This window comes from Triturus cristatus, chromosome 8, assembly GCF_964204655.1.
Source record: "Triturus cristatus chromosome 8, aTriCri1.1, whole genome shotgun sequence".
NCBI lineage: Eukaryota > Metazoa > Chordata > Amphibia > Caudata > Salamandridae > Triturus > Triturus cristatus.
This window is the reverse complement of record NC_140591.1, coordinates 1166572196-1166599379: the sequence shown is the minus strand read 5'-3', so window position 1 is coordinate 1166599379 and position 27184 is coordinate 1166572196. Positions and strand designations below refer to the sequence as shown.

Below are 27184 nucleotides of genomic sequence, written 5' to 3'. Positions count from 1 at the left end.
CGTAGGAAAGCAGAGATAGCAGCAAGATAACCTTTCAAGGTGCCCAGAGCAGAGCCCTGCTGGGCCAAGGAAAGAAGAAAGAGGAGAACCCCAGAAAGAGGGGCGGAAAGGGGATCCACAGCCTTTGCTGTGCACCATGCCACAAATTTGTTCCACCGGCAGACGTATACCGTTTTTGTGGAGGGACGCCTGGCTGCCAAAATGACATCACAGACTTCAGGAGGCAAGTCAAATGGCATCAACTGCCGCCGCTCAATCTCCACGCATGTAGGTGGAGGCTGGACAGGTTCGGGTGGAGGACCGTCCCCTGCTGCTGCGACAGAAGATCCTCCTGAAGAGGTAGTCGTATCGGGGGATCGATGGACATACTGAGTAGCTCGGGATACCAGTACCTTCGTGCCCAATCCGGAGCCACCAAGATGACTTGGGCCCGGTCGCGCCTGATCTTCTTCAGCACTCTGGGCAGAAGTGGTATAGGCGGAAAGGCGTACAACAGACCGCAACTCCACTCGCGACGAAAAGCGTCTCCGAGCGAGTGCCGCCTTGGAAACTCCAACGCGCAGAACCGCTGACATTGCGCGTTCTCTTCGGTGGCGAATAGATCTAACCAAGGCTCTCCCCACTGCAGAAAGAGACCTTGCACCACGGCCGAGTTCAGACGCCATTCGTGATCCATCATGCACCGGCGGCTGAGTTCGTCTGCTCTGGCGTTCAGAGAGCCCGCCAGATGTTGAACCACTAGGGTGATGCCCTGGTGTTCCAGCCATGTCCAGAGGCGCGGGGCCTCCTGACAAAGGGTCCACGACCCCACCCCGCCCTGTTTGTTGCAATACCACATGGCGGTGGTGTTGTCTGTGAACACCTGCACAACACTTCCCCGGACAGAGGGAAGGAAGGCTTTCAGTGCAAGTCGGATCGCCCTCAGCTCCAAAAGATTGATATGGAGCCGAGTCTCCGCCGGAGACCAGAGTCCTCTGATCTCTGCCTCTCCCATATGGCTCCCCCATCCCAGGAGGGACGCATCCGTCACTACCACGTGCTGCAGTTGGGAAAGGGAGAGGGATCTGCCGCTGACCCTATCGCGATTCGTGAGCCACCACTGCAGCAGTTTCGCAGTGCCCTACGAGATCAAGACGTAGTCGGACAGGTTGCCTCGATGCTGGGCCCACTGAAACTTCAGGTCCCACTGCAGAGCCCGCATCCGCCATCTGGCGTGAGGTACTAACAGGATGCAGGAGGCCATCAGCCCCAGAAGCCGCAGCACCAACCTGACCGAAATCCAGGACAGAGGCCGGAAGATGGGAATCAGGGCTCGAATGTCCAGGACCCGCTGTTCCGTCAGATAGACCCGGAATTGCGCCGAATCGAGAACTGCCCCTATGAAAAGGAGCTTCTGGGAGGGACTCAGGTGCAACTTCGGCACATTGATGGAGAACCCCAGCGAATGCAGGAGGTCTGCCGTAGTCTGGAGGTGGGAGACGACGTGCTGGGGCGAGCCCGCCTTCAACAGCCAGTCGTCGAGATAGGGGAAGACTGGAACCCCTGATCTGCGCAGATGAGCTGCGACCACCGCCATCACTTTCGTGAACACCCGAGGGGCACTGGTGAGGCCGAAGGGGAGCACGGTGAACTGAAAGTGCTCTTGACCCACCGTGAACCACAGGTAATGCCGGTGGGCCGGCAGGACGGGGATGTGGAAATAAGCGTCCTGCAAGTCCAACGCTACCATCCAGTCTCCAGGGTCTAGGGCAGCAAGAACCTGAGCTAAAGTTAGCATCTTGAACCGTTCCTTCCGGAGGAATGCGTTCACGCTTCTGAGATCCAAGATCGGGCGTAGGCCCCCTTTGCCCTTCTTGGGAACCAGAAAGTAGTGGGAATAGCAACCACGACCTACTTCAGGACCAGGAAAGCGCTCGACTGCCTCTTTGGCCAAGAGGGCCGAAACCTCCTCCCGGAGAAGATGCAAATGATCCCCCGACATACGGTGGTTCAGCGGTGGCATGGCTGGAGGGGTCGTCTCGAAGGGGAGGGAGTAGCCCCTTTGGAGGATTTGCAGCACCCACCTGTCCGAAGTGATGGAGCGCCAGTGGAGCAGGTGATGGCGAACTCTGCCCCCCACTGGCGTTGAATGGGCCTGAAAGCTCGGACTAGGAGGGCTTTGAGGCGGATGCTGCCGGGGTGGATGTGGACTGACCGGCACGTTGTCCTCCAGAACCGCCTCGGCGGAAACCACGTCCGTGACCGCGTGCAGGTTGGTTCTGCGGCCGGTGGCTGGGCGGACGTGAGCAGGCGCCCCTTCCTTGGCCACGAAAGGGGCGAAAGGCGGAAGTTTGCGGCCGCGGGGCCAAAAGACCCAAGGACTTGGCCATGGCCGGGGAGTCCTTGAACCGGGCCAGCGCACTGTCCGCCTTCTCGCCAAAAAGGCGAGTGCCATCGAAGGGCATGTCCATGAGGGAGCTTTGGACATCCCCTGAAAACGACATGGACCTCAGTCAGGCGTGACGCCGAAGCGCCACCGTGGTGGAAATCGCCCGACCCAGCGAGTCCGTGGTGTCTAGTCCACATCTAATGGTGTGCCGTGCTGCATCTCGCCCGTTAGGTACACAAAGAATTGTCACAGTGGAAACAAATTTGGAAATGTAAAAGAACATACATTTGTTAGCAATTCAAACAAATTTAGCGACAACACCTATTACTTGCATGTATGATCATCATTTAATTGATTATCCAAGTTTTCAGTCAAACAGAAGATCAGCAATTTAAATCAAAGCCAAAAACATCACAATATCAACATTTTCAAAGATATATAGGTGTAAGGTACGTGATAGGTGCAAGATTTTGGGATTAGTGCAGGGCGTTGTGAGGGAGGGAGGTTGCGAAAAATTTAGGAACATCCACAATTCGTTGAAGAACCTAACCTGCCAGTTAAATGGCCACAAAATTTAAATCAGACAACACAGAATAAGACAGCAGTTGTACATTCACTGACAATCTCCTGTGTGGATTGAAGATAGAAGTAAGTCGACGTTTCGACCCCTATTAGAGCCAGCAAATTGGTTTGCTTGGGGTTGGGGTCTTCATCAGGACCAGGGAAAGAGCTTACACCTAGGAGCAAGGGTCAAAGATGAAAAAAACGTGAAATCTCGCCCGTTAGCAAGTGCTTGGGTGAGTCGCTCCCGGGCCTCCTCCGGGCACAAGGGCAGCACGTCCTCCACCGTATTCCACAGCGAGTGGGAATAACGGTCCAAAAGGCAAGCGGTATTTAAAGACCGCAGTCCCAAACTCAGGGACGAGAACAGTTTCTTGCCAAACTGCTCCAACCTCTTGGATTCCCTATCCGGAGGAGCGGACGGGAAGGAGGATTGGGAGCTTGAGGCCTGGATAACCAGGCTCTCGGGGGTGGGGTGGTGGGAGAGGAATGTGGGGTCACCTGGAGCAGGGCGGTGGCGCCGGGCAACGTTCCTGTCCACAGGAGGGCCTGTGGAGGGCTTGGACCAAGTGCCCTGGAGAACGTCAATGAGGGCCTCATTAAACTGCAGCAGAGGCTCAGTGGAGCTTGCTGTCGGTTGAAGGACCTCGGTGAGGACGTTAGTCCTCACAGCCACAGCAGGCAACTCAAGCCCTAGGGCTTCGGCCGCCTTGCGCAGCACCACAGAAAAGGCTGCACCTTCCTCCGAGGCCACAGTCGGAGGAGAGATGAATCCAGCGTCTGGAGAGGTATCCAACCCGCTGGCGTCCCCCAATTCCTCTGCCCAGTCCGGAGACAACTGGGCCTGTTCGGCCAGAGGGCCCTGAGACCCCTTCCAGTCGCCCTCATCATCCGATTCCTGGTAGACAGGAGGAATGATCAGAGCCGGACGGTGGATGAAGTGGTCACCCATCGGCGCCGGTAACGGCGTCGGACGGCGCCGTACCGGCGTCGGGTCCGGAATAGGGCTAAACTTAGGCTCGACGCCTTGCGGGGACGGCGTCGGGGGCGGAACTGGTGTCGGCGCCGGCGGAGGAGGCGTCGTGAGGTCGACCGGCGCCGGCAGAGATCCAGGCCTGGATCCCTCGGGGACCTGGGGCGTCGGGCCGGAGCCCTCGACGGCGCCGGAGCCGCCGGCACGCGAGGTCGCCCAGTCAACCCTGCGGGGCCCGAAGGCGCGCCGGCAGGCATCGACGGCTGAGCCAGATTCCTCATGGCCGTGAGGAAGGCACTGACCTCCGCCGGAGTCGCGTCAGTCCCAGGGACCGGAGGGTATGGGGATGAGCGCGGCTCCTGCAGCTCCGACGGAGCCACGGGGGTGGAACCACCCGGACCCTCGGCCACGTCGCGCGACCGGCGAGGGGAGTCCGAAGAGCGAGGATGCCGCTTGGACTTCTTAGAATGTTTGGAGTGACGGGACTTACCTGAAGATCCCGACGAGCGATGTCGATGGCTGCGGCTCCGCAAACGGTCCTTGGACCTCCTCCTGGACCGGGACCGAGAGTGACGCGGAGCTGAGTGTCGAAGCTCGAGCAGCTTACGGGACAGCTCCCGCCTAGCCTTCGACGTCAAGGCCTGACAGTCGGGGCACGACTCCGCGTCATGGTCAGCCCCCAGGCAGTACAGGCACCGGCGATGGTGATCCGTTACCGACATCAGTCGGTGACAGGCGTCACAATGCTTGAGTCCAGGCATCCTACCGGCACCAGCTGTCGAGTCGAGTAACCAAAAGAGGTCAAAAAGTTAGTCAAAAAGTGACTAGGGGTAAGCTCTTCCCGGATCGGCGCTTACTGGTGCGGAAAAAAGAAGAACTTACGTCAGCGCGCGAGGGCGGCGTCTAAGTACTCCGACAACGTCATTCCGGCGCACGACACCAACGACGGACGCAGAGCCGCAGACGACGCCTATCGACGCGCAAGGGGTATTGCTACAAAAATCTTTCCGGATCCAGCCTGACGCTTGGGGATATTCTAAGGTGAGGAATGTAACTAACGTGTTTCTTTCAGATTTTCTAGTTTTTTAACTGTTTATTTATAAATATTTAATTCATTAAATAACATTACATATTTTTCTGAAAATAGCACCATTTTTATTTTTTTTAAATTAAAACTGAAATATTGATTAATTTTCTTGTTTTCATTTTTTATTTTAATATATTTATATTATTTTCTTTTTAAAAAAATCCAATTTTTTTCGGAGTCGCGCACTCAAAGTGTACACATCACGATGGGTGCGCGCATTCTAGCTGCCATTTTAGAAAAGTCATGAAGGATCCGCGTATGGTGTGCGACGGCTGCGTGTTTTTCAGTTACATCATATACATTTAATATCACGTGATATGCGCGATTGGTATGCGACCAGTCTGTGACTCCTGCTCCCGCGCAATTGCAACACATGCGCATTACGGTACGAGATGTTTGTGCAGTTGCGGGTCCCGCGTGACATCATATACGTGCTGGGACGCGCTGGGTGCGCGACTCCTGCAAAAAAAAATTATGTTCCAAAATGATATGTATGTGTCTTTAATATACATATTAAGGCAAGAGATTATGTAAGATATTCATCAAAATAATATATTTGTACTTATAATAAACTAATATTATTTTTAAATATATTTTCGCGAAGGCGGGTGCGTGCATCGTGAGTGCAGAAAACCAGGTCAGCAGAGCTGCTGAAGAGCCAGAGAACCAGGTCAGCAGAGCTGCTATAGAGCCTAAGAACTAGGTCAGCAGAGCTGCTCTAGAGCCAGAGAACCAGGTCAGCAGAGCTGCTGTAGAGCCAGAGAAACCAGGTCAGCAGAGCTGATTTAGAGGGAGAGAACCAGTCAGCAGAGCTGCTTTAAAGCCAGAGAACCAGGCCAGCAGAACTGCTGTAGAGCCAGAGAACCAGGTTAGCAGAGCTGCTTTAGAGCCAGAGAACCAGGTCAGCAGAGCTACTCTAGAGCCAGAGAACCAAATCAGCAGAGCTGCTTTAGAGCCATAGAATCAGGTCAGCAGAGCTGTTTTAGAGCCAGAGAACCAGGTCAGTAGAGCTGCTCTAGAGCCTAAGAACCAGGTCAACAGACCTGCTCTAGAGCCAGAGAACCAGGTCTGCAGAGCTGCTGCAGAGCCAGAGAAACCAGGTCAGTAGAGCTGCTTTAGAGGGAGAGAACCAGGTCAGCAGAGCTGCTCTAGAGCCAGAGAACCATGTCAGCAGAACTGCTTCAGAGCCATAGAGCTGGGTCAGCGGAGCTGCTTTAGAGCCAGAGAACCAGGTCAGCGGAGCTGTTGTAGAGCCAGAGAACTAGATCAGCAGAGCTGCTCTGTGGCATAAGAACTAGGTCATCAGAGCTGCTCTAGAGCCAGAGAACCAGGTCAGCAGACCTGCTGTAGAGCCAGAGAAACCAGGTCAGCAAAGCTGCTTTAGAGAGAGAGAACCAGGTCAGCAGAGCTGCTTTAGAGCCAGAGAACCAGGTCAGCAGAGCTCCTCTAGCTGACACTGACTGACTGACACTGACTGACTGACACTGACTGATTGACACTGACTGACACAGATTGACTGACACTGACTGACACTGATTGACTGACACTGACTGACTGACACTGACTGACTGACTGACACTGACTGACACTGATTGATACTGACTGACACTGATTGACTGACACTGACTGACTGACACTTATTGACTGACACTGACTGACACTGATTGACTGACACTGACTGTTAGACCTGGCACCTTGGCGTGAGTTTCCCTTCCACTTTTTTGATGGTGTGCCTCGATTGTTTTGCTGGTGTTGTCCGCTCAGGGCACTGCGCCACGGCTAATCCGTGCCGCAGTGCAAGTGCTCCCTAGGTAAAGTGTACCTGTAATTGATGTCCATGATTGGTTTATTGGATTCACTGTCAGTCCCCAGTAGAGTGCACCAGGGGTGCCAGGGCTTGTGAATGCCAATGCTGCTGGTGGGCTTGCAGCGCTGGTTGCGCCACCCACAGAAAGCGGCCTTGTAAAATGTGTCTAGGGTCTGCCACCGCAGACCCTGTGCGCGGTCTGGGACCGTCGCGCTGACTGCGTAAGTGCCCCCACTTGCCAGTCCCTAAACCTTCCCTTACCTACATATTAGCCACCCCTCTGGTAGGCCCAAGGGCAGGGTGCATTGTAGGCATAAGGTAGGACATGCCCTGATGTGTGTGGCATGTCCTAATAGTGAATTACAGCCCTTTTCGTTTTTCACTATTGAAGGCTACCTGCTCTCCATAGGCCAGAATGGGCTGCCGGGATCACACCAACGCTGTGACCCCAGTGGACTCAGAGAGCATGGTAGGATGTCAAGTTTAGTATGCCTGAACTCAGAATAATAAAATACTTCTTGTAGTCAAGTTTATTTTAATATCCTGGGTTTGTAAATACTACTTTTAGAAAGTTAGTATTTACTGACCGGACCATCTCAGTCCGCCTCTGCTGTGTGTGTGTGTTCTGCCTAGCAACAGTAAGGAGCAGGGTGGGGGGATCCCCAGAGACAGGTTGGCTGCCAGGTGGTGGGTAGAGAGATTACACCAGGATGGGTGGGAGGAGTACACCTTGACTCTTGAATAGACCTGTGCTCTGCCACCACAAAGCCGGCGCCGCCCCCTGTGGGGCGGCTGATGTCTCTGCCCTGCTGCTGAAAGGAAAGAGCAGAGTCACCATAACCAAGGCCCCCTGGCGCTAAAGAACAAAAGAATCATGGTATAAAAGTAGGAGCCTGGCTCCTAAGAAATCAGAATCCTGTTTACCACAAAGAACCTCTGCCCGACTAGAAGGAGAAGAAGACGCTGGAGGAGCCGGCCTGCTGCTTGCCTTGCTGAGAAAGGAGAGGAAGAGACTTACTGAAAAGACTTTGCTACTTTGTGCTTGAACATTCTCCAAGGGCTTGATCTGAGCTTGCCCCCTGAACTGAACCCCAGGACCAGTGGGTTCTCTGTGCTTTTGCTCATCCTCCAATTCGAGCCGTGTGTGCATCCCGCTGGAAAGAGACTGCGCCCCTCATCGCCCCTCCTAGGGCCGTGACACTCAGAAGCTTGCCTGCCTCAAACCCGTGAGAGCCCCGCTCCGTCCAGAGCCGCTCTCTGTCCCCGGGCCAGGCCGCCTGCATCCCTGTCACCGCCTGCTACTGGAGCGCGCTGACCGCGCTATCACCCCTCCCGCCGGTTGCCGTCCGACGACTGTGATCTACGCCGGGTCATCCAGCTGCACTGACCGTGCCCTGCGACCCCGCTTCACTATCCCCGGACATCTCAGGCCGCGCCGCCCCCGCTGTGGAGACCCTCCGGCACCGCCGTGCTAAAGGGTCGCTGGCCGCGCCTGCCTACTTGCCCACACCTGCTGATTGAGGACCCAAGAACACTTCCCAAGCTGAGAGTCGCACCGACCTGTGCCGACTCTCCACATCACGAAAGAAGTTCCAGTATCGGGCTCGGGGCCCGCAACGCCTTATTTCCCCGTTCGCAGGAGCCGATCTCTGTGAGTACTGGAACCACAAGTAACATTTGCAAGAGACTACAAGGTCTCCATTTGAAGCTACGAACAACGAACATTTGCCTGCTTTACCACCTGGTGGCATAGCAAAAACGTTATTGGTCTTGTGATAAGTCTGCTGAGATATATATCCTTATTTTTACATAAAGAAGCGTATTTTTATATATACCCAAGTCTGGTGTCCGTTTCTGGGGGGATTGATGTATTTACTGTGTGTATGATTGCAAGTGCTTAACCAACAACGCCTGAGGAATCGCCTTGGCTGCTCACGCCACGCACCTAGAGGGTGAGCAAGGGTCATTCGAAAGGGGTTATCCTGCGCCCTGACGTGGAGGAGAGGGTTCCTGCTTGACACAAGGGCAACCTTGCGCCAACCAGAGATCCCCGACTCTAACATTGTTGGCAGCGGCTGGGATTTCGGATTTGCACTTGTAATTTGCATACAGTGAATTATTAATCACCAGATAGTGAGAGCAGACCAAATAACGCAGCCACAGGTTTTCATTTTTGAACTTTGTTGAGACATCTGCCATTACTGCAACCATGCCTGGCTCATTCTCTGCTGGAAGAGCGCTCTCTGTGATTTCTGGAATAGATGAGGTGGATTGGGAGAGACTGGAAGGCTACACGATGGAGCAATTGAAAGGCTACAGTGTAAAATTCCGAGTTCCCCATGCTGGATTCAAGAGGAAGAACCAGTACACCATGGCGTTGAGAGCCTGGAAGGAGTCACGAGACCCACGGAATGCGGGGGACATCGTTCCACCCGACAACCTTGAGGAGCCCAGCAGAGTCCGGTCGCCAGAGGAGCTGGCAGACAGGGCAGCAGACAGGGCGCATGCAATGGAGATGGCAAAGTTGGCAGGACAAATGGAAATGGAAAAGCAGAAGTTGGCCCTGGAGGCACAACAACGCCAAATGGATCATGATATAAGATTGAAGGAGTTGGAGCTGAAGGCGAAAAGTTTGGACACCGCTCCTTCTGGTGGCAGCACTCCACCAGCGCAGGTAGAGTCCAAGGTGTACATCCCCAAAGATGTAGTAAAGGAGTATTTTAGAAAGGATGACATAGGGCAGTGGTTTAGAGCCTACGAGGTGGCCATGTCCTCACACCGGGTCCCTGAGAAAGACTGGGGAGCGGGGTTGTGGGGAAGGTTCCTTGCGGAAGGGCGGGACACACTGTTAGATTTGCCCTTAGAAGTCCAGACCTCATACCCCCATATGAAGGAAGCTTTAATGACCAGGTATGGGTTAACTCCTGAGCTATATAGACAGAGGTTCAGGGAGACCAAGAAGATCCCTGAGAGTACGTATGTGGAGTATGTGACCTTTTTCTGCAGAGCGCTGGATGGTTGGGTGAAGGGTAGCAAAGTGAATGATTATCAAGGGCTGCTTGATTTAATTGCATGGGAGCACTTGTCCAGTCAATGTTTTCCTGAGCTACGCCAGCACCTGATAGATAGCAAGCTGTCCAACCCGAGGAAGCTTGCTGAGGAGGCGGACCGCTGGCTCAGCACCAGGGTCCACAAGGGTCAAGTGGGAGACTCCGCCAAAGGTGGGCAGGGTCCCCAGCAGAAGAGTGGGGGGGACAAGGGTAAACAGAAGGGGTTCCAAAAAGGCCCCCAAAGTAATTCCCAAGGGAACCAGCAGAAGGGTTCTCAGCCTCCCCCACCCCCGCAGCAGAACGGGGCCCCGACAGGTAGACCTGTTCCAAAGGGGCCCTTCAATTGTTATAGGTGTGGTGACCCGGGTCACATTGCCTCTGATCCTAAGTGTCGCCTGTTTGGTAAGACCGCACCCACTGGTGCTCCACCCCGGCAAGTAGCTAGTGTTAACTTTGGGGAGGAGGTAGCCGTCCAGGAGGGTGGGGGTCCCGGGCAGATGACCCTAGTCTCGCTAGGAGACAGTGAGATGGTCCCTGTAACCTACCTGCCCTCTAACACTAAGAAATATGGGCAAGTGGTGACCATCAATGGAAAGAAGGTTGAGGCTCTTAGAGATACAGGAGCCAGCGTGACCTCGGTGAGGCAACCCCTGGTGTCTCAAGAGCAAATTGTACCCAATGCCTACTGTAGGGTTGTCAATGCTGACAACGTAGAGAGTCGTTGTCCAATGGCTCAAGTTCCCTTTGAGTGGGGGGAGGTCTCTGGTACTCTACAAGTTGCTGTGAGAACTGACATGCCTGTAGACTGTCTGCTAGGGAACGACCTGGAGAGTTCCCCTTGGGAAAAGGTGGAGAAGACCACGCATCTGAGGATGGTGGGTCTACCCGACTGGGCGTGCGTGACCACCCGGTCCATGGCAGCCAGTAGGGGTGTTGAGAGGGTCCTGGAGCCTGAGGGAGAGGTCCAGGAACCGGCCTTAGGGAGAAGGCGCAGGAGGCGCAGGAAACCGGCCCCCGAAGTTCCCACGGCCCAGGAGGAAGTAGACCCTGAGGGGGATGCTCTGGAGCCTACCGGGGAACAGATTGCCGAACTGGGAGACTTGCCTGAGCTGACCCATTGGCAGCAAGAAGGAGGTCCCTCCAGGGAGGAATTCTGCAGGGAGCAGAAAGAATGCCTTCACTCGTGGGTATGCGGCAACAGGCTGCAGACCAGGCCAACGGTGTTCAGGCCAAAACACACTACGTGTACTGGGAGAGTGACCTCCTGTATTCCGAGCCTAAGGCTGCTGAACCTGGGTCAGCCCGTGTGCTGGTGGTACCCCAGAAGTTCAGAACCTTCCTACTGGGGCTGGCTCACGATGTGCCTTTAGCAGGACATTTGGGGATGGACAAGACCTATGACAGGCTTGTCACCCACTTTTACTGGCCCCAAATGCATAAGAATTCAGATTCCTACTGCAGAACCTGTCAGACTTGCCAGGCAAGTGGTAAGAGCGGAGGGAAGCATAAGGCTCCGCTGCAACCTTTCCCTGTGGTCGGTACGCCATTCCAACGAGTGGGTATTGATATTGTGGGGCCTCTGGACCCCAAGACAGCCCTGGGCAACAGGTTCATCCTGGTCTTGGTGGACCATGCCACCCGGTACCCTGAAGCCATCCCTCTGAGGACAGTGACGGCCCCCGTGGTGGGACGGGCACTGATGGGAATTTTCTCCCGAGTGGGATTCCCTCTAGAGGTGGTGAGCGACAGGGGGACCAATTTCATATCCACATATATGAAATCCCTGTGGAAGGAGTGTGGGGTAACTTACAAGTTCACCACTCCTTACCACCCCCAAGGAAATGGGTTGGTTGAGAGATTCAACCGAACCCTCAAAGGCATGATCATGGGCCTGGACGGTCCAATGAGGCGTAAGTGGGACGTCCTCTTGCCATGCCTGCTCTTCGCTTACCGAGAGGTGCCACAGAAGTCTCTAGGATTCAGCCCCTTTGAGCTTCTGTATGGTCACCCGGTAAGAGGACCTCTGAGTTTGGTAAAGGAAGGCTGGGAGCAATCTCCCAGGAAACCTCCCCAGAATGTATATAGTTACATGCTGGCCTTCCGAAACCAGACTCGGCGTTTCAGGCAACTTGCTGAGGCAAATCTGGAAGCCAGCCAGGGGGAGATGAAGCGGTGGTACGACCGGAATGCCACTCTGGTAGAGCTTCAACCTGGACAAAAGGTGTGGGTCTTGGCCCCAGTGGAGCCTTGTGCACTTCAGGATAAGTGGACAGGTCCATTTGAGGTTGTGGAGCGCAAAAGTCCTATCACCTACTTGGTGGACATGCAGACTCCCAGGAACCCTTTGAGGGTCCTACATGTTAACCGCCTTAAGCCCCACTTAGAGAGGAACGAAGTGGGCATGCTGCTGGCCACTGATGATGGAATGGAAGAGGAGACCGGGCCTCTTCCTGACCTCTTAGTGGCCTCTGAGAGAGATGGGTCAGTGGATGGAGTTAACCTCTCACCCACCCTGACGCCCGAACAACAGGAAGATTGGCGCCACTTGCTGGGACAGTTTTCCGATAGATTCTCCCTGGTTCCTGGTGTCACAGATTGGTGCGTCCATGATGTGGACACAGGAGACAGCTTACCTGTGAAGCACAAGGCTTACAGGGTAACTGACAGGGTCAGAGCTTGCATTAAGGAGGAGGTCTCCAAAATGCTTGCGCTAGGGGTGGTTGAGTCCTCCAGCAGTCCTTGGTCCAGCCCCGTGGTCTTGGTCCCCAAAGCTGCTGCGCCGGGAGCCACACCTGAACTCCGGTTCCGTGTGGACTACAGAGGACTCAATTCAGTAACGAAGACTGACGCGCACCCCATCCCCAGAGCTGATGAGCTCATTGATCGGCTGGGGGCTGCCCGGTTCCTCAGCACGTTTGATTTAACGTCTGGGTACTGGCAGATCGCCTTGACCGATGGGGCCAAAGAGAGGTCAGCATTCTCTACTCCAGATGGGCACTTCCAGTTCCGAGTCATGCCATTTGGAATGAAGAATGCCCCTGCCACCTTTCAGAGGTTGGTCAACCAGGTACTGGTTGGGCTGGATGCGTTCAGTGCCGCCTACCTGGATGACATCGCAGTGTTCAGTGCCACCTGGCCCGAACACCTGCGCCACCTCTGGGAAGTGTTGATGGCTCTGCACCGAGCAGGCCTCACGATCAAGGCAAGCAAGTGCCAGATCGGGCAGGGTTCCGTGGTGTACTTGGGACACCAAGTGGGGAGTGGCAAAGTGGCACCCTTGCAACCCAAAATTGAGACCATCCTGGCTTGGGAACCCCCCAAGACGCAGACCGCAGTGAGGGCCTTCCTGGGGCTCACTGGGTACTACAGGAGGTTTGTCAAGGGCTATGGAACGATCGTTGCCCCCTTGACAGAGCTGACTTCCAAGAAGCAGCCCAGGAACGTGATCTGGACTGACACCTGTCAGAAAGCTTTCGACACCCTGAAGACTGCCATGTGCACGGCGCCCGTGCTTTTGGCCCCTGACTTCTCCAAGGAATTCCTAGTACAGACAGACGCTTCAGAGCATGGTGTAGGGGCTGTTCTCTCACAGATGACTGAGGAGGGCTGGGACCAACCCGTAGCCTTCATCAGTAGGAGGTTACTTCCACGGGAAAGTAGGTGGAGTGCAATTGAGCGAGAAGCATTTGCTGTGGTCTGGGCGCTGAAGAAGCTAAGACCCTACTTGTTTGGGTCTCACTTCCGGGTTCAGACGGACCACAGGCCCCTCAGATGGTTGATGCAAATGAGGGGTGAGAACCCGAAGCTGTTGAGGTGGTCCATCTCCCTACAGGGTATGGACTTTACGGTGGAACACCGTCCTGGCACAGATCACGCCAACGCTGACGGTCTGTCCAGGTATTTCCGCCTTAGTGACGAGGAACCCCCTGGGCAAGGGTAGTTCTCCCCACATTTCAGCTGGAGGGGACACGTGTTAGACCTGGCACCTTGGCGTGAGTTTCCCTTCCACTTTTTTGATGGTGTGCCTCGATTGTTTTGCTGGTGTTGTCCGCTCAGGGCACTGCGCCACGGCTAATCCGTGCCGCAGTGCAAGTGCTCCCTAGGTAAAGTGTACCTGTAATTGATGTCCATGATTGGTTTATTGGATTCACTGTCAGTCCCCAGTAGAGTGCACCAGGGGTGCCAGGGCTTGTGAATGCCAATGCTTCTGGTGGGCTTGCAGCGCTGGTTGCGCCACCCACAGAAAGCGGCCTTGTAAAATGTGTCTAGGGTCTGCCACCGCAGACCCTGTGCGCGGTCTGGGACCGTCGCGCTGACTGCGCAAGTGCCCCCACTTGCCAGTCCCTAAACCTTCCCTTACCTACATATTAGCCACCCCTCTGGTAGGCCCAAGGGCAGGGTGCATTGTAGGCATAAGGTAGGACATGCCCTGATGTGTGTGGCCTGTCCTAATAGTGAATTACAGCCCTTTTCGTTTTTCACTATTGAAGGCTACCTGCTCTCCATAGGCCAGAATGGGCTGCCGGGATCACGCCAACGCTGTGACCCCAGTGGACTCAGAGAGCATGGTAGGATGTCAAGTTTAGTATGCCTGAACTCAGAATAATAAAATACTTCTTGTAGTCAAGTTTATTTTAATATCCTGGGTTTGTAAATACTACTTTTAGAAAGTTAGTATTTACTGACCGGACCATCTCAGTCCGCCTCTGCTGTGTGTGTGTGTTCTGCCTAGCAACAGTAAGGAGCAGGGTGGGGGGATCCCCAGAGACAGGTTGGCTGCCAGGTGGTGGGTAGAGAGATTACACCAGGATGGGTGGGAGGAGTACACCTTGACTCTTGAATAGACCTGTGCTCTGCCACCACAAAGCCGGCGCCGCCCCCTGTGGGGCGGCTGATGTCTCTGCCCTGCTGCTGAAAGGAAAGAGCAGAGTCACCATAACCAAGTGCTCCAGAACTGGACTGAGCCAGGCCCAGGCCCCCTGGCGCTAAAGAACAAAAGAATCATGGTATAAAAGTAGGAGCCTGGCTCCTAAGAAATCAGAATCCTGTTTACCACAAAGAACCTCTGCCCGACTAGAAGGAGAAGAAGACGCTGGAGGAGCCGGCCTGCTGCTTGCCTTGCTGAGAAAGGAGAGGAAGAGACTTACTGAAAAGACTTTGCTACTTTGTGCTTGAACATTCTCCAAGGGCTTGATCTGAGCTTGCCCCCTGAACTGAACCCCAGGACCAGTGGGTTCTCTGTGCTTTTGCTCGTCCTCCAATTCGAGCCGTGTGTGCATCCCGCTGGAAAGAGACTGCGCCCCTCATCGCCCCTCCTAGGGCCGTGACACTCAGAAGCTTGCCTGCCTCAAACCCGTGAGAGCCCCGCTCCGTCCAGAGCCGCTCTCTGTCCCCGGGCCAGGCCGCCTGCATCCCTGTCACCGCCTGCTACTGGAGCGCGCTGACCGCGCTATCACCCCTCCCGCCGGTTGCCGTCCGACGACTGTGATCTACGCCGGGTCATCCAGCTGCACTGACCGTGCCCTGCGACCCCGCTTCACTATCCCCGGACATCTCAGGCCGCGCCGCCCCCGCTGTGGAGACCCTCCGGCACCGCCGTGCTAAAGGGTCGCTGGCCGCGCCTGCCTACTTGCCCACACCTGCTGATTGAGGACCCAAGAACACTTCCCAAGCTGAGAGTCGCACCGACCTGTGCCGACTCTCCACATCACGAAAGAAGTTCCAGTATCGGGCTCGGGGCCCGCAACGCCTTATTTCCCCGTTCGCAGGAGCCGATCTCTATGAGTACTGGAACCACAAGTAACATTTGCAAGAGACTACAAGGTCTCCATTTGAAGCTACGAACAACGAACATTTGCCTGCTTTACCACCTGGTGGCATAGCGAAAACGTTATTGGTCTTGTGATAAGTCTGCTGAGATATATATCCTTATTTTTACATAAAGAAGCGTATTTTTATATATACCCAAGTCTGGTGTCCGTTTCTGGGGGGATTGATGTATTTACTGTGTGTATGATTGCAAGTGCTTAACCAACAACGCCTGAGGAATCGCCTTGGCTGCTCACGCCACGCACCTAGAGGGTGAGCAAGGGTCATTCGAAAGGGGTTATCCTGCGCCCTGACGTGGAGGAGAGGGTTCCTGCTTGACACAAGGGCAACCTTGCGCCAACCAGAGATCCCCGACTCTAACACTGACTGACTGACTGACACTGACTGACTGACACTGACTGACACTGACTGACTACTCTCTACTACTCTACTACTGACTCTCCACTACTCTCTACTACTCTCTCTCTACTACTCACTCTCTACTACTCACTCTCTACTACTCTCTACTACTCACTCTCTACTACTCTACTACTCTCTACTACTCACTCTCTACTACTCACTCTCAACTACTCACTCTCTACTACTCTACTACTCACTCTCTACTACTCACTTGCTACTACTCTCTACTACTCACTCTCTACTACTCACTCTCTACTACTCACGCTCTACTACTCTCTACTACTCACTGTCTACTACTACTCTCTCTACTACTCACTCTCTACTACTCTCTACTATTCACTCTCTACTACTCACTCTCTACTACTCACTCTACTACTTTCTACTACTCTCTACCACTCACTCTCTACTACTCTACTACTCACTCTCTACTACTCACTCACTACTACTCTCTACTACTCACTCTCTACTACACTCTCTACTACTCTCTCTCTCTACTACTCTCTACTACTACTCTCTACTATTCACTCTCTACTAATCACTCTCTACTACTCACTCTAATACTCTCTGCTGCTCTCTACCACTCACTCTCTACTACTCTACTACTCTCTCTCTACTACTCACTCTCTACTACTCTCTCTCTACTACTCACGCTCTACTACTCACTATACTACTCTCTACTACTCACTCTCTACTACTCTGTACTATTCACTCTCTACTACTCACTCTCTACTACTCGCTCTCTACTACTCACTCTCCACTACTCACTCTCCACTACTCACTCTCTACTACTCGCTCTCTACTTCTCTCTACTACTCACTCTCTACTACTTACTCTCTACTACTCTCTACTACTCTCTCTGCTACTCACTCTCTACTACTCATTCTCTACTATGCTACTACTCGCTCTACTACTCACTCTCTACTATTCTCTACTACTCACTCTACTACTCTCTCCTACTCTCTACCACTCACTCTCTACTACTCTACTACTCACTCTCTACTACTCTCTCTCTACTACTCAGTCTCTACTACTCACTCTACTACTCTCTACTACTCACTCTCTACTACTCTCTACTACTCACTCTGAACTACTCACTCTCTGCTACTCACTCTCTACTACTCTCTACTGCTCACTCTCCACTACTCATTCTCTACTACTCGCTCTCAACTACTCTCTACTACTCACTTTACTACTCACTCTCTACTACTCTACTACTCTCTCTACTTCTCACTCTCTACTACTCTCTCTCTACTACTCACTCTCTACTACTCTCTAATACTCACTCTCTACTACACACTCTCTACTACTTGCTCTCTGCTACTCGCTCTCTACTACTCTACTACTCTCTCTACTTCTCACTCTCTACTACTCTCTCTCTACTACTCACTCTCTACTACTCTCTAATACTCACTCTCTACTACACACTCTCTACTACTTGCTCTCTGCTACTCGCTCTCTACTACTCTCTAGTACTCACTCTACTACTCACTCTCTACTACTCTCTACTACTCACTCTCTACTACTCCACTACTCTCTACTACTCACTCTGTACTACTCACTCTGTACTACTCTACTACACTCTACTACTCTCTCTCTACTACTCACTCTCTACTACTCACTCTCTACTACTATCTACTACTCACTCTCTACTACTCTCTACTACTCACTCTCTACTACTCTCTCTCTACTACTCTCTACTACTCACTCTGCTACTCACTCTCTACTACTCTCTAATACTCTCTCTCTGCTACTCACTCTCTATTACTCACTCTCTACTACTCACTCTCTACTACTCTCTACTACCCTCTACTACTCACTCTACTACTCACTCGCTACTACTCTCTACTACTCACTCTCTAATACTCACTCTCTACTACTCACTCTCTACTACTCACTCTACTACTCTCTACTACTCACTCTCTGATACTTTCTCTACTACTCTCTACTACTCTCTACTACTCACTCTCTACTCTCTATTACTCGCTCTCTACTCTCTACCTCTCTCTACCTCTCTCACTACTACTCTCTACCTCTCTACCTCTACCTCTCTACCTCTACACCTCTACCTATACACCTCTACCTCTCTACCTCTCTGTGCATGCACACATATGCACATATATATATGCATATATATGCATATGCATTTATATATATGTGTGTGTATATATATATATACATATAAATATAATCTGCATATCTATATAAATATAAATGCATGCAAACATATACATATACATATATGCATACATATGCATGGTATGTACATGAAATTTTGAAAAACACTAATAAAAGCAAAGCTAAAAGCCACCTAATTACAAACAGAATTGCTTTAACTTAAACGAGGGCGAGACCTATTGCATTTTCAATGCTTGTTTACTTTGGTTCCATCAAGAAGGCATTTAGATGTGACACATTTGCCATAAATTCTGAATGGTAGCACTCTAGTTCCTCATTAGATCACTGTAGTAAAGCTACTGCTCACCAGGGAAGTCTGCTGCTGGTATTCAAAGTGCATGTTTCAGTCCGCATGTCAGAACTTTTTAATGAAATAGAAGAGGATTTGAGAAGTCAAAATGTGCCCTAATTTTGCTTTCTGCAGCACTAATCATAATTTCTATGGCAAAATGAAACCCCTCATTTTGTTCCTTTGCAAATTAAATGTTTTAAGTGGTACCACTTTATTACAATCAAGATGGCTTCAGGTGTGCCATACTTTTGTCATAAGTAAGACTGATAGCGCTCTAGTTGTTCTTTAAAACACTCTTGCATTTCTGTCATTGGGCTTTACTTGGGCTACATCTCGGTGATATTTGAGCTACATTTGGGCTCTTTTGTCTCTGGTGGCCATCTTGGGAGACTTGTTATGAAGTTTCCTAATTTCCTCATTTACTACAGTCTCCTCAGTAGGCATACTGTCAGTTTTTTACTTTGATTCAATGAAGAAGGCATTCAGATGTGTCACACATTTGCCATAAATTCAGAATGTTAGCACTCTAGTTGCTCATTAGATCACTGAAGTAAAGCTACTCCTCACCAGGGAAGTCTGCTGCTGGTATTGAAAGTGCACGTTTCAGTCTGCATGTCAGAATTCTTTAATGAAATAGAAGAGGATTTGAGAAGTCACTCAAAATGTGCCCTAATTTTTCTTTCTGCAGCACTAATCATGCATTCTATGGCAAAATGAACCCCCTCATTTTGTTCCTTTTTAAATTAAATGTTTTAAGAGTTACCACTTGATTCCAATCAAGATGGCTTCAGGTGTGCCATACGTTTATCATAAGTAGGAGTGTTAGCGCTCTAGTTGTTCTTTGGAACACTCTGGGAAGCTGCAGTAGAACACAAAGGAATCAACTGACAGTCTCTGCCCTTGTTGGATGTACATGTTTTACTGAGAATGTCAGACTTCATTCTCACATGACTAAGAAAGATAATGTGAATTTACAGAACATATGCTCTCAGTTTAGCTTATAGATCACCTTCCAAACCTCTGTGGGAAAAGCATGTGAAAATAGTTATCTCTCAAACATGATTCATGAAATCCCAGCAGAAGGCTTTTTCACATGGTAAAATCACCTTAGAACATACCACAATTCCTAAAATGAGTATGGTACCATCAACACATGGTATATAATGTAACTAAAGTCTTAAAACCTTCTATTAACTGCAATGCTTTTTAATGAGGTGCTATCATGTATATTGGTCCCAAAATGGCTGCCAACACTTCTTGGATGAAGTGCTGACAGCCAATCAGATCTCACGATGAGATTTGTGGTTAGGCTCCGCCCAGATATATATGTGATTTTACTTTTGATTTTCTCAGGAATTACTGAACGGATTTACACCATTTAAGCAAAAGGCAAGACTCTGAACCAAGGTCTACCTTTCTGCCAAATTTAGTGTAATTCCGTTCAGCAGTTCGGGCTGTAGCTGCGTCAACAGGTCCTATGGGAAATTGCATGGGGAAAACGCGTTTTGGGACCCCCCTGTTTTCTCAGCCCCCGCTTGACAAATCACCACGAAACTTTCAGGATAGGAGCGGACCGGAGCTGGCCAAAAGTTTGGAAAATTTCGCGAAGATTCGTCAACCGGCGTCAGACTTATTGGGAATAGAATGTTTCGGATTTCCTATGGGAAATAGGTCCTAACTATAACTACCTACTGGCGACCGCCAGTAGGTAATATATGTATATATAAAATATATATATTCAAATCAAATTGAATGCGCTTGTTTATTTTAGCAACAGATGGCTACTCTACGCGTTTTGGGAAAAACCCTTGTTCACGAGTGTGGTAGTAAAGATCAATGTTGTTTAAATAAAGTCATGTGATAACAAAAAAACATAAACATAGAGGTCGGACTACACATTAGAGAGTTACAACACTCTCGTTTTCATGGTACAGAAACAGTCGGCCATCTTTAAATGGTCTAAGTGTTTGGTAAACAAAGTAGGTTCAGCATCTAACATTGTTTCAATGCGACTGTAGGCTTGAACTTGACAAAACGGAAGCATTTCCATCACTGTAAATAGTCATTTCAAAATAATAATACAAATTCAAGATTATGTCGTGAATCACAATCTATGTGAGGGTCCTGTTCACCCAATGCCGGAATTAAACTTTACGTTGTGACCCGAGTGGGTCAACAGTGAAGCAAAACATTACGTTTGCTACAAGCAAAACTCATTTGGTTACTACTCAGAATATCTTTCTATCCAAGATGTAAATAAACATCATATTGGCCAGAAGGTCTCACGCAAGATTGCGAATGTGCTAACATTTCTACATGTATACACTAAATAAAAAAGCAGTGACACCATCTATCAATAATAACAATAGTCAAATATAGGTGGGAAGGATGGAGGTTCACCTTATTGAAAAAGATTATGTAGAACCGATTATTCCACATCTATATCAGCATTGCTTGTAGTTTTCAGACAGTAATGCTTTGTAAAAGTTGCCTGCTGGACCAGATTGCTGCTCTGCAAATCTGTTGAATAGGCACACCGGCAAAGACAGCCGTCGAAGAAGAAACTGCTCTCGTAGAGTGAGCTTTCACTGTTGAAGGTAGAGGTTAGCCTGCTTTCTGATGGCAGAACTGAATCGCTGAAGATATCCATTGTGCTATAGTCTGCTTATTGACCAGGTATCCTTTTCTGATTTTACCATAAGCCACAAAAAGCTGATCAGTCTTGCTGATGCTGGCTGTCTTCTGTAAGTAGAATCTTATACACCTCTTGAGATCAAAGGAATGTAAAGATCTTTCCGCTAGTGTTTGTGGATTTGGGAAAAAAGTCCGCAATATGACTGGTTCGTTTAAGTGAAAGACCGACGGGACTTTAGGTATAAAAGTAGGATTTGTTAAAAGTATAACAGAGTCCTTAGTAAACTGAAGGAAAGGATGACGAGTAGTGAAAGCATGTATGTCGCTTACTCGTCTGGCTGATGTAAGAGCCAGCAGAAGAGACGTTTTCCATGTAATGCATTTAAGGTCAGCCTATGACTGAGCTCAAAAAGGCTCATCATAAGATGCGCCAATACAATGTTGAGATGCCAAGGGGGAGGTGGACCCCTAATTGGCGGGAACATTCTAATCAATCCTTTAAGAAATTGTTTTATAATCCTTGAGGACCAAAGTGACCGTGAGCCATTATGCCATAGAAATCTGGAAATTGTGGCAAGATAAATCTTAATGGAAGAATGAGAGAGACCAGATTTAGCCAGCTGCAGGAAAAAGGCAGTAACTGTTCTGGTGGAGACTGGATAGGATGCACCTCTGAGCTTGTGCACCAATGGCAGAATTTCTTCCACTTGAGTTTGTAAGTCTTGATAGTGGACGGGGCTCTAGCATTAGCCAGGACTTCCCGACTGTCAGCGGGAAAGATAGGTCGGTGAGCTCATAGTGTTCAGGAGCAAAGCTGATAGTTGTAGAGATGTTGAGTCTGGATGGCAGACCTGGCCGTAATTCATTGTCAGCAAGTTCTGTATTGTACGTAACAACCTGGATTTGCACTCCGATAGCAGTAGAAGCTCTGTGAACGAGAACTGGCGAGGCGAGCTGGGTGCTATGAGTAGTATTCAGCAAGGTTCTTTCCTCATCTTCCGAAGCACCCTTGGGATTAAAGGAATCGGAGGAAAAGCGTAAGCATAATTCTTTGACCAATTTATCAAAAACACATTCCCGCACGATCCCTGTTGGAGTAGCCAGCTGGCGAAGAATTGGCATTTGCGGTTCAGATTAGTTGCAAATAGGTCTAACTTTGGTTTGCCCCACAACAGAAAGATGCAATCCAGCTTTGGTTGTGAAGGAAGTGGCCCGATTAGGGTCACTTGGGTCACTAATGACCACCTCTCAGCCTTTCATAGCAAATGAAGAGTCTGTCAAACAGACCAGAATACAAACCAATAACTGTTTATTCATATACACTCAGAGCGGAGACCAGTCTGCCCAGTCGCTAGGAGTACTGCAGAGGGACTGAAATTGAAAGGCATAAAGATACATTATGTACATTTCGTGACTGAGCTAAAACACGCCCATAGTGGAATTTTCCAGGCAGGTGCCTCTAGGCAATGGAATACAAAGAAAACAAAACAGTCTCGGAGCTTATATCTTATGCACAGTTGCAAAGTCCAAGGTTGTTCCAGTTGGGCATGTCACCATACAAGTGGAGGGAGCCCCTATCTAGTGAGAAAGGTATGAGCTAATAGGGACAGTGTATTCATTACGGGAACAGATCTACATGGCAAAACCGAAACTCAGACTGGTGCATTTCTCTGGATTTAAACTAGATAGGTTTCGAACAGCCTAAAATGGCACCTGCAAAGAAAATGGCGCAGTGAATGCTAACTTACACAGGACAATACACAAACGTGAAAATGTTTAGTTTAACAGACCCTCCTTTTAGCATGAGCTAAAACATTTTCTAACAGCAACAAGGAAAAAAGAAAATCAATAAAATAGGAAACCACAAAAAATAATAACAGCGAACCCTTATGAGCATTCCCTGTTTTCAGCATCGGGGAAAGAAACTGTTAGGAGGGGGAGAAGTCTCGAAAATACCCTCATCAATGTTCATAAGGTCGTCTATTTCTTTCTGCACCATAATTGCAGCATTAGTATCATGAATCAATATTTTCGGTTTGAGGGTGAGAACAGTGGTGCAATAGGAGCAACAGAAGGGGAGGCACTGAATAAGAGCATCGCAAAGCACCAATATCACGATCAGGTAAATTACCTTTTTGATAAACCACCCCTAGCCACCAAAGAAAGACCAACTCCAATTTCCACTTTCCATTTCCTTCACATTCTCGAGGATGTCCAGAATATGTTTGGTAATATTATTTTCCATATTCTTGATCCCGACCACACACTGGTCGCCCACTACTGCGCATACACCACCACTCTTAGCTAAGATGAAATCTACAGCATATCTGGTTTGCTCAGAATATGTTCGCATACTTTCCAACTGAATGGTGATGTCACGCAAAGCTGCCACGGTAGTATTGGATAAAATTTGTAATTTGCACCCAAACTATTCTCTTGCTTTTTCGCCCCTGACCTTGGAAGTACCACCCAAAGTGAAAATAGAAGAAAGGATGTACCTAAAAGTGATCCCATTACTATAATTATTGACCTCTGTATCGGTCACTCCCTCACAAAATTCTTTGGTCAAAGTCCTTTTAACCCAGCAAACATTAGGCTTAGCATCTTTACAGGGCACGCCCAAAGGCAACACCATCCAAAGAGCCACATCGTCTGTGCCATTATCGACATTAGAATAAGTACCATTAGACAAAAGTAAAATCCCGGGTGTGCATAAATTGGCCCTTCATAATCTATTACAGCATATCTAGTGTTCAATCCAAAAATACTTGTATCTTTGTCATTCACTAAAGGGATTGTATTTCTGTACAACGCTATTCCAGAACAATTGATATATAAAGAAGTGTCTGTGCTAGTCACAATAGGACAACAAGCGGGATAATAACCAGCCTCCCGGGTGACTATCAATTCCTTGTAATGCCAACGGACCAGTGTGACATTCTGTTCTTCCATATAAAAGTTGTCGCAGTATGTGTCATTATCACAACCCGGATAACCCATTCCCAGTGGCTTTCTATAATATAAACAAAGTCCTGGATAGCCAAAACCAAAGACTTCTTTCACTTCTGTAAATTGCGGTGGACAAGTATATGTATAATTGACAAGTAACAATGGATATGCAGTCCATAAACTAGTGATAGATTCAGTGGGGTAACAAGCTGTCCCTTACCCTAAAAATCTCTTGTGGATATCTAGAAATATATTGCTCGGGCTGTCCTTTTCTTTCTTGTTGGGAAGATAACCTCAACCTTGATAAGTAAAGGCACATCCTGATCATTCACCAAAACCCATGACACCCCACATAATATATTTAACAACAAAACCACAAGAACAACACATATTACTTTCTGTTTGCGGGTCCACACAACATTATGTTGAGCAACAAGAATCATTGGCTGCTTTTTCTTCAGCAACCGGTCTAACAAAGGGATGCATACCGAATGATGAAAAAAGGGGGGAGCAAAATGCAAAGGAAATATACAAATTCCAAGTGTCCATCAGAGCCTTACTGGCACAGGCTCCTATTGTTAATCAATACGTTGGTGCTCTTGAGCACCGGCTGTGAAGCTTGCTCTGTCCTAAGCTCGTATCCCATGTCGATCACGATGGTATACCTTCAGGGTATACTTCAGTCTTCCCTATCTAATGTTCAATCTACTAAAATAAAACAAGCAGAAATCCTTCACTAATCTCAACTAATTCCGTTGGTACTATGACTCAGTAAAACCTGTTTTAAGCAGTCCACCCCTAATCTCTTTTCTCCTTAGACGCAATATCCCGAGGGCGTAAATTATACCTGTTAGTCCCAGGCACCATATGTACAGTGAACAGAGGCGCCTGGATAGCTCGTATTTCTGGGGGAACAGCTTCGTTCAACACCTCCTCATTTTCTTTATCTGTTTGCGTCCAAATTAGCTGGGCATCACTGAATGGGACAAACCGAGGCACCTGCTCGCACTCCGGTTCCCCAATTCTGTCCCTGAGGCACTGGTAATAGGGTAAGGGTAAAGGAACTCTCCGATAGTGGGCCGCGTGGACACAGTTCTTACGGCCAGCAACCTTCACAGCAGTTCGCGTTACCAATAAGGCCTGTTCTTGGCCCTTCCAGCGTGGCTCCAAACTTTTCTTCCTCTGGAAGTGGTGCACCAGGATGTAATCTCCGGGCTGGATATCGTGGCCGTGTCCCTCTGGTGTGGAAGTTAGGGACTCACGCACCTGCTGGCAAATAGAACGTAAACTTTTGTTAACTGGCCGAGGTAATCGAGCAATACAGGGTACTCAATATCCGAGAATCTAAAAGGACGAGGGTCGCCCCATACATTTGCTGGGTGCCCAAATACGACCTCGTAGGGAGACAATCCTGTCCTAGAATGTGCTGTCATTTTTGTTGACAAAAGAGCTAATGGTAAAGCATCTGGCCATTATAACCCTGTGGTTTCCTGTATCTTTGCCAACTTTAATTTGAGATAACTCGGGGCAAGCAGAAATGAGGAAAGAACTCCTTCAGGAGTACCTTTGCCGTCAGAATGGCTGTTTTATCTTTAGTAAGGTAAGTCTCAACCCATTTACTGAATGCACATACAACCACCAAAGGATATTTAAGATTGTTGCCTCTCTCTATTTCAATATAGTCGATCTGAATGACCTCATAAGGAAAAGTGGCCGACGGCCCTGGATTATGCATCATGCAAACCATGCAATATTTCACTAAATGTATAGCTATCTTAGCGATATTGTCATTCAGCCATATAGTGGCTAAGAGCTTACAAATGCCCTTGGCACTGATATGGGCTGGACCATGTGCCATAGTAACCAAAAGAAGAACATATGCATCTGGCAACATCCATCTCTGTTTCCCTGATTTATCAATCCAACATCCTTCCTCATTCAACAGGAACCCACCTGCTACAAACATATGATGATCTTTGTTCGGGCCGTGTCCTTAGTTGTCTGATCTGCAACAGCATTTCCCCTCCCTACGTCATCAGTAACTTTCCTGTGGGCACTACATTTAATAACAGGCAATTTCTTAGGGAGCGATAAAGCATACAAAACCCTCAATATAAGGTGCCCATGCTGAATCTTGGTACCATGGGAAGTAAGGAGCCCCCTCTCTGCCCAGAGTTGCCCAAAATTATGTGCGACCCCAAAAACATACTGGTTGTCAGTATAAATATTGACAACCAGTCCCTTGCTCAGTTTGCAAGCTCGAATAAGAGCAGCGAGCTCAGCAGCTTAAGCCGACTGAAAGGGGACCTGTGATGTCTCTACCACTGTGTGTAACGTAGTGAAAGCATAAGCGCCGTTGTGGTACCATCTGGTCATTTAAAACAAGAGCCATCGACGTATAGTTCTCCTTGGGGGTCAGATAAGGGAACATCAATCAGGTCTACCCATCCCTTCGTCTCTGCTTCCGTCCGATAGATACAGTTATGTTTGTCGACTGCATCGTTCTCAGAAGGGAGTGGTAGTAGCGTGGCTGGATTCAGAGTGATAAATCTTTTAATTGTAATATGCTTAGCAAAGAGGGTCAATTCATAGCCAGTAAGATGTACACTGGTGAGGTGCTGTGTCTTTGTCTTATTCAAAAGTGTATCCACAGCATGGGGTACCAAAACTGTGAGGTCAGTATCAAGCATGAGACCAGCCATTTGCCTGATTGAAGTGGCCACAGCCGCGACCACTCTCAGACAACTCTGGGGAGGCCCTCGTGGCGTGATCAAGCACAGCACAGACATAAGTACATGGCCATTGCTTAGCCCCAAACATTTGTGTTAGGGCAGAAAGCGCGCAGCCAGCCATCTCGTGGACATGGATCACACATGGCTTGCCTTTAGTTAGGAGTACCAAGCACTGGAGCCGAACAAAGTGCAGTTTTCAATTGGTCAAAAGACTGCTGGCATTTGAGCATCCAAGGCAAAGGCTCACGCACTTCTTTCGTTGTTAATGCAAGCAAAGGTTTGATTAGTAACGAGTAATTAGGCATCCACTGTCGACAATAGGAAGTGA

General features: G+C 49.5%; 1 long non-coding RNA gene across 4 annotated transcripts in view; it reads right to left on the bottom strand.

Annotated features, from left to right (window-relative positions):
* LOC146805550 (uncharacterized) overlaps nucleotides 1–27184 on the bottom strand; it is a 229738-nt gene that overhangs the window by 27221 nt on the left and 175333 nt on the right. For 2 of the 4 annotated variants that reach the window (XR_014967475.1, XR_014967478.1), the window contains exon 7: nucleotides 25339–25393. The exons of 1 other annotated variant lie outside the window; for it this stretch is intronic. This is a non-coding gene — a long non-coding RNA (uncharacterized LOC146805550). Of the gene's footprint in view, nucleotides 1–22516; nucleotides 25394–27184 lie in introns of those variants that run through there. One more of the 4 variants, XR_014967477.1, reaches the window with a different exon arrangement.